Genomic DNA, 11,759 nt, shown 5'->3' on the forward strand with positions numbered 1-11,759 from the left:
CACATAGCAATGCTCATGGTGATGTCCCCTTCTTTGTCCCCTGGGTCCTATTGACTTTGGCTTTGGCTCCTCCCATGGCTTCTCTCTCTGTCTGACTTTTTCTCTGCTTTTAAAGGACTCCGGTAGTCCTGATTCTGTTGGGCCACACTTTAACTGAATAACATATTGAAAAGCTCTTATTTACAATGGGTCCACACACATAAGAATGTGGACCAAGACCAAGAACGTATCCAAACTGTGGTACAATTCAATCCACCACATTACTCAATCTTAACAAAAGAGAGAAAAGAAAAAGAAGAGGCTCATGGACTGTGGGACAAAAATAAAATGCTTAACATTAATATTTTCCTAGTCCCAGAAAGAGAGGACTAAAAGAGTATTCAACAAGGTAATGCTTGAAAAATTTGAAAAATTCAGAAATTTGGCAAAAACCATAAACTTAAAGACTCAAGATGCTTATCAAACCTCAAAGAAGATAAACCCAAAGACATGCACACTAACACATGTCATAAAAAATCTTTTGAAAACCAAAGACAGAGGAAAAATCTTTAAAATAGCCATAGAGAAATGGCATTATCTATAAAATAATGCTAATTTGAATGAAAACATATATGACAGTTTGAGACTGTTGTGCACTCCAGGAAAGATGATATTCTCTTGACCCACTCTGGTGGGTGCAGAGCTATTGTGGGTTGGACCTTTTGATTAAGTTGTTTCCATGGAGGTGTGACCCCACCCATTCAAGTTGGGTCTTAATTAGTTTACTGGCATTCTCTATGAGAAGATAAAAGGCAGAGATATTTTAAAGAGAGATCAGAGAGATGCTTAGAGAGAAAACACCCAGAGACATTTTGGAGACAGCCAGTGAAACCAGAAACAGGAGATGGTAAGCTAAGAGATAAAGCCCAGAGTTTGCTTCGGTGAAGCTAAGTGATAACCCACAGATGCTTAAGGAGAAAGCCACTGGAATCAGAAGCTGAAAGCAATGTAACCCAGGAGCAAAGGACCAGCAGTAGCCAGCCAAATGCATTCCCAGATGACAGAGGTGTTCTGGATGCCACTGGCCTTTTCCTCAGAGAAGGTATCTACCTCTTGATGTCTTAATTTGGACATTTTCATGGCCTTAGAACTGAATTTGTGAACTAATAAACTCCCATTGTAAAAGCGAATCCATTAATGGTATATTGCATTTTTGGCAGGTTTAGCAAACCAGAACAACATATTTCTCATTTAAAATAATGGAAGCCAGAAATGGCACAAGATACTCGAAGTGCTGAAAGAAAAGAATTGTCAACACTAAATCATATAACCAGCAAAACTCTTCAGGAATGAAAGGGAAATAAAGACAATCTCAGATGAAAGGAAATTAGGGGAGTTTGTTTCTAACAGAACTATCCTTAAAGAATAGCTAAAGAAAGCTCTCCAAACAGAAAGAAAATGACAACAGATTAAGAGTAGGACCTTCAGAAAGAAAATAAGAACAACAGAATAGGTAAACATAGAAGTAAACATATTAAACTGCCTTCACTTCATGAGCATCTTTAAATACATTTTATGTTTGAAGCAAAAGATAAAACTCTATCTATTATGGGGCTCAGTGTATATACAGAATATATTTAAGACAATTATACTTAGATAATGGGAAGGGTCAAAGGACCTAAATGGAAATAGGGTTTATAATACTTCACTGTAGTGGTAGAACATGAACACCAGCAGACTGTGAGAAATTGGATAGGTATATGGTAATACCTACAGCAACCACTAAAACTATACAAAGTAGCACTCAAATTTATGGATATCTCAAAAATTTTCAAATAACCCACAGAAAGGCAAGAATGAAAGAACACAGGGCACAAACAGAAATCAAATAATAAAATGGAAAACTTAACTCTAATATATAATTAATTACTCTCATCATAAATGGTCCAAATTAGCCAATTAAGAGATGGACACTGTTCAAGTGGATGAAAAAAACATGACTCAGCTATATACTAGTTATAAGAAACCCATTTCAAACATACGAAACATAAGTTGGAAGTAAACAGATAGAAAAAGACTTACCATGTGACCATTAATTTTTAAATAGGCAGAATATCTATATTAATATCAGATAAAATAGACTTCAGAGCGAGAAATATTACTAGGCCAAGGAAGAACATTGCATAATTATAAAAGGATTATCCTACCAAGAACATATAATAATCCTAAAAGTGTATCCAACAGAGATTCAAATGACGTGAAGCAAACATTGATAGAGGTGAAACTAGAAATAGGAAAATCCACAACTGTAGTTAGGGACTTCAACACCACACTCCCAGCAATTGGTAAACCGCTGGACAGAAAAATCATCAAGGATATAGATGAACTGAACACCATCATCAACCAACAGGATCTCATTTTCTCCTGCCAGCAGTAGCAGATTACTATTGCTTTTAAATTGCCCATGGAGCATGTACCATGACAGACCATACCCTGGGTCATAAAACAAACTTTATCATAAAGAGCATCTACAAAAACAAGCAAACAAAAAACCTACAGCGAACATCATACTTAATGGTGAAAGACCAAAAGCTTTCTCTCTAAGATCAGAAACTAGGCAAGGTTGTCCACTTTCACCACTCTTACATAACACAGTAATGAAAGTTCTATCTGTAGTATTTAGGCAAACAAACAAACAAATAAATGGCACACAAATTGGAAAGGAAGACATTAAACTCTATATTTCCATTTTACATGATTATCTATGCAAAAATAATGACTTCAGCAATATCTCAGCATACAAAGAACTAAAATTTATATGGAAAGGGAAAAGCCCTGCAACAGCCAAAACAATTTTGTAAAAGAAGAATAAAATGGGAGGAAGCACTCTGCCCAATTTAATGTATATTATATAGCTGTAATCATCAAGATAGTTTGAGAAACGATGGAAGGTCGATCCTACTGCAGCATTAGAAGAACTGGAGAAAATCTAAAAGGCCTGAATGATGGTGCAAATGAGCCTTAAGCACCAGAACAGTGGGAAATGGGCCAAGTCAAAGGCAGTTGCGGCCAAATATGACCTGGAGGTTTGCCAAGCTATGCAGGAACAATTGGTCAAGAACAAAAAACTGACACAGAAACTCAGGTAGCGTCTGAGAGTGAGGAAGAGGAGGGAGGTGGAGAAGAAGAGGATGAGCTCCTTGTCCCTGATACAGTAAATGAAACACAAATGAATACAGATGGACCAAATCCCTGGATGCTCAGAAGTCGGACCAGTGATGCAAAAGAGGCTGAAGTCCAGAAGGACCCTGAACAACTACCAGAGCCTGTGGCCCACGAGGATTTTGAGAGTGAAGGAGAAGAAAGACCAGTGTCAGAAGAGGACAGACACTTTGTTGAAAGAACTTTGCAGAAAGGTGAGCCTTTAGAAAAAAGGTCTGAGCTCAACCAGGATCCTGAGCCACTGAGTAGGCAAGAAACAAAAGATTCTAGCAGCCAGGAGTTGCTGTCTGAATTGAGGACACTGTCTTAGAAACTCAGCAAAGAAAGCCACCAGTCCAAGAAGCCAAAAGTGAGCTCAGTGTGGACTGTTTGCCTGGTTCAGAGAGAGAAGCCCATCCAGGAAGAGGAGGAGCCCCTGTTGCTGCAGAGGCTAGAGAGAGTACAAACTCTGGAGGAGCTGGAAAAGCTGGACAAAGAGGGTGTTTTCAAAATAAGGAGCTTCCCAGACCTGTGTTAGAAGGGAAGTGGGCAGAGAGTATCACAAATAATCAGCCTGATGCCTCTAAAGAGAAGAAAAAGAAGGAGCAAATGATTGATCTACAGAACCTCCTGACCACAAAGTCTCCTTCCATGAAGTCTTTGGCAGTTCCATGATAGAGGAGTTGGAAGATAAAGAGGAAGCAGACCAAAAGCAGATGATAAAGGAAGTTTTTGCTGGGGATGATGTCATCAGGGACTTCTTGAAAGAAAAGAGGGAAGCTGTGGAGGTGAGTAAGCCAAAGGACATGGACTTAATGCTGCCTGGCTGGGGCATGTGGGGTGGTGTAGGCCTAAAGCCCAGTGCCAAGAAAAGAATGGTTTTTTCATTAAAACTCCTGAGGGCCCTCCAAGAAAAGACAAGAATTTGCCAAATGTGATTATCAGTGAGAAGCGCAACATCCATGCATCAGCTCATCAGGTGCGTGTGTTTCCATACTCATTTATGCACCATCAGCAATTTGAAAGGACCATCCAGACCCCTATAGGAGCTACATGGAACACCCAGAAGGTCTTCCAAAAGCTGACTTCTCCCAAGGTTGTCACCAAGCCAGGCCGTGTCATTAACCCATAAAAGCAGAGGATGTGGGCTACTGGTCTTCCTCAAGGTTGGACATCTCTGTCATACAGAGGAACCCAAAACAACTCTCTATCTGTCACAAAAAAACAGCTGAAGAAAAACTTAGTAGATTGGGTTGCTGGAGAAGTGCCAACTTGGTGCCTGGGACTGGGAGCCCTGACTACTTTTCATTTGACTTGATTTTACTCTGAGCTGCACGAACAATTTGAAAACTGGCTTAGCATGCTGTGGTTAATCCTCATTTTAAAAAATAAAGGTTTTTATTTTAATCTTAAAAAAAACTCAACAACCAAAAATAATCTAATTAGAAAATTAGCAAAAGAAATGAACGGCCATTTCATCACAGAGGACATACAATTGGAAAATTAACACATAAAAATATTCAACATCATTCACTATTAGAGCATTGAAAATTAAGAACACAATGAGATGTCACTACACACTTATAATGGCTAAAATGAAGAGTGATAACACCAAATGTTGGTGAGGATGCAGAGGAACTGGACCACTGATACATTGCTGGTTGGAATGTAAAACATACAGCCACCCCAAAAAATAGTTTGGCAGTTCTTTCAAAACTAAAAATGAACTTTATCATTTTTACAACCCAAGAATTGCTCTCCTGCAGCCCTCGCCTCTCAAGGCTTGTGATCCTTAAAGTGGGCTCCAGGGAGAGCTCTGCTGGTAGGAATGAAGGCAGGTCTCCCCTGATGTGGGTCTCTGTCTCCTGCAAGGTTCCCAGGGCGTCAGTATCTCAGAGACATGAAGACTTATTTCCACACAGACATTTATACACAAACATTCATAGAAGCTTTATTTGTAATAACCATGAACTCCGGAAACTACACACATTCCCTTCAATGGATGAACCGTTAAGCATAATGTAGTATATCCATACCATGGAATACTACTCATAACTAAAAGGGAATGAACTGTGGATTCATGCACCAATGTAAATGAAATTCAAGGAAATTATGCTGCAGGAAAAAAGCTCATCTCTAAAGGATACATATATGATTCCATTTACATAACATTCATGAAATAAGATGATTATACAGATGGAAGACATATTGGTGGTTCCCAGGGGTTAATAATGGGGGCGAGTGTGGGTGTAGTTATAAAGGGGTAGCACAAAGAAGTAGTGAGGGTACAGCTCAGTATCATGATTGCGGTGATGGTTAAGCAAGGCTAAACAAGAGATAAAATTGCATAGAGGTACACATATATACAAACATACACACACAAGAGTACTTGTATAACTGGCAAAATCTGAATAAGCTCTATGGATTTTATCAATGTCAATTTCTTGGTTTTTATATTACACTAAGGTGTTTTCATCGAATAAGATGAGGAAAGGATGCATTGGACTACTCATACATTTCTTTGCAAACTCCTCTGAATCTACAATTATTTCAGAATAAAAAGTTAAAAAAGATAAATATGGTTTCTATATGAAAATTGGACTGAGTAAGACAAAAGCAGACATGGGGAGACCAGTAAGAAGGTTGTAGGAGAAAGATGATGTCAACTGAGACCAATGTGGTAACAGTGGAGAAGGAAATAGACAAATTCATGAAATATTTAAGAGAGGTCAATATGATAGGAATAAGATTATTTGGCTTTAGAATGACAGAGAATGAGAAGAAAATGTCAAGTTTCCTGATACGTGAAGTTGGTTGATTTTGATACATTTCACTGAAACAGGAATGGAGAAAAATCCATTTAAGAGTAGAGGAAGATAATGTATACAGCTGGTTTCATTTTCATGAACCTAGAAAATATACCAATATAAAAGTTATTAGTTAAATGTATGTGTCTCCTCTAAAGTTTTAATTTGAATGAGCCATATCTTCTTGCTTCTTAGTACTGCTTGTATTTTTTGCTGATATTTGGGCATCTGATTATTTTGATGTGTTAACTCTAAAGGACAGCTTCTCCCTCTTGCCTAGTGTTCTAGTTTGCTAATGCTGCCAGGATGCAAAACACCAGAAACAGATTGGCTTTTATAAAGGGGGTTTATTTGGTTACACAGTTACAGTCTTAAGGCCATAAAGTGTCCAAGGTAATGCATCAACAATCAGGTACCTTCACTGGAGGATGGCCAGTGGTATCTGGAAAACCTCTGTTAGCTGGGAAGGCATGTGGCTGGTGTTTGTTCCAAGTTCTGGTATCAAAAAGGCTTTCTCCCAGGACGTTCCTCCCTAGGCCACAGCTCCTCTTCAGAATGTCACTCTCAGTTGCTCGTGGGGCATTTGTTAGGTCTATTTCATTTATCCTATTATTCAAGTTCTCGTTTCTTTATTTATCTTCTGTCTATATGTTTGATCTAAACATGAGAGTTATGTATAGAAGTCTTCAACTATTATTATAGATATTTCTATTTCTCCCTTCAGCTTTGCCAGTGTTTGCCTCATGTATCTTGGGGCACGTGGTTGTGTGCATAAATATTTATGATTGTTACTTCTTCATGGATTGACCTTTTTATTAATATATAGTGTCCTTTGTCTCTTTTGTAAAATCTTTTGCCTTAAAGTCTGTTTTGTCTGCTAATAGTGTAGTTACCTCAGCTTTTTTGGGGTTACTCTTTGCATGGGTTATCTTTTTCCATCCTTTCTCTTTCAACCTATTTATGTCTTTGGGTCTAAGCTGACTCTCTTGTAAACCACATGTAGTTGGATTGTACTATTTTACCTATTCTGCCAACCCATGTCTTTTGATTGGGGAGTTTTATCCATTAACATGCAGTGTTATTACTGTAAATGCAGTACTTATTTTAGCCTTTTTGCCCTTTGGTTTTATATGTCATATCTTTTTTGCCTCCCTTGTCCTTTATTGCAGACTTTTTCCTATATAGTTGATGTTTTATGATGTATCTGACTGATCCCTTTCTCATTTTTGTTTCTGTGTATTTTTAACATACTTTGTTTTTATCCTTGGGTTTGTATTAAACAACCTACATCTAAACCTACTAATTTGAAAAGATACCAACTTAGCTTCAACAGCATAAACATTTATGTTGTTTTTGCCCCACAATATCTCTTTATATTTTGCATGGCCTTTTTCAGGAAATATGATTTGCTCTGGTTCAATTGTATTTTGGCTCTTATAGGAATTAAAGAGTACAGTTATATATTGAGGATATGGTGCTATTAGCTTTTGCATTTACCCTTTTAGTTATCTTTGTTGAAGATCTTCACTTCTTCGCACTACAAGTACTCTCTCCTGTCTTTTCCTTTCAATCTGAAGAACTTCCTTTAGAAATTGTTGTAGGGTGGGTATTTTGTTGAGAAACTCTCTGTTTCTCTTTCACTATAAATATTTTAAACTCACCCTCATTTTTGAAGTACAGCTTTGCCAAATAAAGAATTTGGGGCTGACAGTTTTTCTCTTTCAATACACTATATATATAATACCAGTGCCATCACACCTCCATGTTTTCTGATGAGAAATTGACACTTAGTTTTATTAAGGATCCCTTTGTGTTCTGGTTTGCTAATGCTGCTACTGCTGTTATGCGAAATACCATAAATGGATTGGCTTTTATAAAGGAGGTTTATTCAGTTACAAATTTACAGTCCTAAGGCCATAAAAGTGTCCACACTAAGGCATCAACAAGGGGATACCTTCACTGAAGAAAGGCTGATGGTGTCAGGAACACCTCTGTCAGCTGGGAAGTCATGTGGCTGGTGTCTGCTGTTCTTTTGCTCCCAGGTTCTGCTTTCAAAATGGCTTTCTCCAAATGTCTCTGGGCTTCTGTCTATCTTAACTTCTCTCAGCTCTTTGCTTGGCTCTCCTGGGGTGTTTCTCTCTAAGCATCTAGGGGTCCTCTCTTAGCTTCTCTGGAGCAAACTCAGGACTTCATTTTTTAGCTTAGCATCTCCAAATATCCTTCTGTCTTCATTTGTCCTCTTTTAGCTTCTCCAGAGCAAGAGTCTGCTTCCAATGGTTGTCTTCAAAATGTCGGTCTCAGCTCCAGCTAGCTCTGAGTTCCTGCACGTTCTTCAAAGTGTCCCTCTTGGCTGTGGCAAGCTCACTTCATCTATCTGAGCTTATATAGTGCTCTAGTAAACTAATCAAGGCCCAAGCTGAATGGGTGGGGTCACACTTCCATGGAAATTATCCAATGAAAGATCTCACTCACAGTTGACTGATCTCATCTCCACAGAAACATCCAATCAAAGGTCCTCAACCCAATCAACACCAGTATGTTTCCTGCCCACACAAGACTGTATCAAAGATAATGGCATTTTGTTTAAATTCTCTTCCTCACCCAGTGCCCTCTTCCAATACACTTTTCAGTTCTAGGGCTCATTCTATCTTACAGCAGTTCACTCCATGTCCCCCTCTATTTTTTTCATGAGGCTTTTCTGCCTCTGGTTTCTTCCCCATTAGGATATTGCACCCAGGAGCCAGATGGGGTCAATCCGGAAAGGTCTGTTTTGTGTTCTGGTGGTCCTACAGAGACTGGATTGAGAGTGTATGCCTCTTGCCAACAGTTCTACCATGGTCTCTTTTATTCTGGGGACACTTCTGTCCTCAGTTTCTTGTGTTCTGTCCTGGGTCTCTGTAGACATGTGTCCCTATGCCTGGATAAATATGGAGTTCTAACTTATCTCTGTGAGTGGCTCTATGGTCTGTATCTGCAGCAGGAGAAACCAGGCCATGCTGCATTTGTGCAACTCTTAAGCTGTGTGGGACCAAGTGAAGGGAAGGAGTTTAGACTGGCAGATCTGGGACATAAATCTCCTACCCGATTTTGGTCTTTTCTTTTCTTTCTCTTCAACTGAGCTGTTCTGGAGTCCTTTTCCAATCTCTATTGTACTCCAGTGTTCCAAGCAAGCAGGAATTTGTCTTTTTATTAGTTGACTCTGAGGGGAGGTTTTCCAGGGGTTGTTTCACATTGCCATGTTGTTGGCAACACCCAGTAAATATTACTCTTGGCCTGACACACATCATTGTATCTTCTAAGGAAAAATAATGACATGAAGCGTGTAGCAACAATATAGAAAATAAGGGTCATTTAAAGCTGGCTGTTGTTTCTCTTTCATAAAACACATTAATTACAACCTGAATTTCAATAACAACTACAGAGTGAAATATGGAAATGAGTTTTGCCAAGCATGTGACCAAAATTGAATCCTCTCATATGCATAGCTTGTAATAAAGATGTGACCTAGGTCTGGAACTGGAACTCCCATTCTTTTAATTGGGAGAACCAAAAGCCAAGGTGGTGATCAGACAAAACTTGAGGAGGTGCAGCAGAGTGGGACCCTTCAAAGACTGAAGACCCACACATAAAGAAAACTGAAGGACTTGACTTAGTTGCCTCTCCTTGCCCCAGATGCCACTGGGAATGCTATCACCTCTATTTCAAATGTATTACATTGTATCAAATGTAATAAATAAATTGCAGCAATGTTACCTTTTGGATAATCAAGACTGTGTTTTTGTTTATGTAGACCAGTTCTGTTCTACTCATTTAGACTTACGTAAGCATAATACTTTCCCTCTTCATCCTGCCAACACAGGAAAAAAAAAACTAATTTTGTGTCCTTGAGGAAGTAATCTCTGTAAAATTGATTTTTAATGCAAAGAAATTTTTAAAATTAAAACATAAAATCACTATAGAGCAATCTCATTTTCTCCTAACTACAATAGCAAATAGTATTTCTAACCCAACATTTGATAATTAACTTTATACAGCCATTTCTATGTTGGAGTCCAGTCAGGAAAAGAAAAACTACTTTAATTATTCATAATGGAGAGTATTTAATGCAGGGGATTGGTTGCACAGATTATAGAAGATTGAGTCAACCCAAAAATTGGCAACAGAAGGAAGCTACCACAACTCCTAGGTTGGAGTTTCAAAGTGAACAGATGATGTTATTGGCATTCTAAAGCCAGAGTCACTCTGCTGAATCTGGAACCCAAAGGACCTGAGGCATAGAAGTTGAACTCACAGAAATGCACAGCAAAATGCTGCATAGGCATAAGAGAAGGGGAAGGCTTTTTCCTTTGTCTGCCTTCAAATATCCTGCTGGTACCTCTTGTTGGCCATTCCCAGTCAGAAGCCAGTTGTCACGGGAGGCTGGGAATTGGAGCCTGCAGAGGTTAGCCTCCAGGCATTACAGATGAAAACAGAGAAGGAAGGATCTGAGGGCAAATGGGCCCAGGATAGGCATGAGCCATGGAAAGAAGCACTATAGTTAATCAACCATATTGTCCCAAGTACATGAGATTCATGGTCAAAAATTAAGTTGTAAAATTCAGAAATATGTGTTGTAGAGATTTTGACAGGTATAAAGCCGGAAATACCAGCCTTAGGAAAAATCAGATTAGTAGGATCTTAGTTTCCTAGGTCTTCCATTAAAAAGTATCACAAACTGGGTGGCTTAAAACAACACAAATTTATTTTCTCAGCTCTGGAGGTTAGAAGCTGAAATCAAGGTGTCAGTGGTGTCGAGCTTCCTCTGAAGTCTGTTGTGTTCTGGCTGTGGCTTGCCACCCATCCATGGCATTCTTTGGTTGGTGATATAACTCCATCTCTGTCCCCATCACATAGGCCTCTTCTCACCCTCTCCATCTGTCCAAATTTCCTCTCCTTGCAAGGACACCAGTCATATTGGATTAGAGCCCACTTAATCCAATTTGGCCTTATCTTGACTAATAGCATCTTCAAAGATCCCGTCTTCAAATAGGGTCACATTCACGAGACTGGGGATTAGGACTTGAATATACCTTTTGGGGGGACACAATTCAATCCATAACAAGCAGTTTACTCAATGAGTTTTTAATTGAATGCCTTTTGTGACTCAAATTTTAGAACCTGGGACTACAGCATATAACTAAAGAATAAACAGCAAACAATAAGCAGTAAACAATAAAGAGTAAATGAGTCAGAGGCGTTTGCTTGTAAGAAGTTTGGAATGTAAAGTCTTTGGGGGATATTTATTTGGCGGCACTCTAATTTAAACTATAAATTTACCTGGAACTAATGTTAGCATCAATGTTTACTTTACTTATCCTTAGGCTTATGTAGAAAAACACATTGTATCCAAGTTGCATCTGCGACTTGGATTCACAAAGGCAGTAAGTAGAAGAGAAGGAAAGAGCACTGACAACTGATAGCTTTAGACTCTGTATCTTCTCCACATAATCCAAAGGAAAAGCTAAGAACACAGCAAGTCCCTTATTCTATATATGCTCTTCAGCCTTCCTAGCACCATTTTATGACTTCTCTTTTCCTTTAAGTCTGTCTTTGATGTTCACTATTACTTGATTCTCCTTCTAGAAATATTATTTTGGGAACTCAGTATATATTCTTTTTGATGACTAAATTATTTTGCTAAAATAGAATCATGCTATATATATATTTTTATAACTCCATTTTTTATTTAGCAATGTATTTTGGACAACTATCTATGATTTTATATGAACATAC

The 11,759-nt window shown here is 38.5% G+C and overlaps 1 pseudogene; it reads left to right on the plus strand.

The window, feature by feature from the left end:
* The window catches only part of LOC119506041, a 191,394-nt pseudogene extending 186,885 nt beyond the window's left edge, over positions 1–4,509 (plus strand).
* Positions 4,510–11,759: the final 7,250 nt, after the last annotated feature.

This window comes from Choloepus didactylus, chromosome 11 (genome assembly GCF_015220235.1).
Source record: "Choloepus didactylus isolate mChoDid1 chromosome 11, mChoDid1.pri, whole genome shotgun sequence".
NCBI lineage: Eukaryota > Metazoa > Chordata > Mammalia > Pilosa > Megalonychidae > Choloepus > Choloepus didactylus.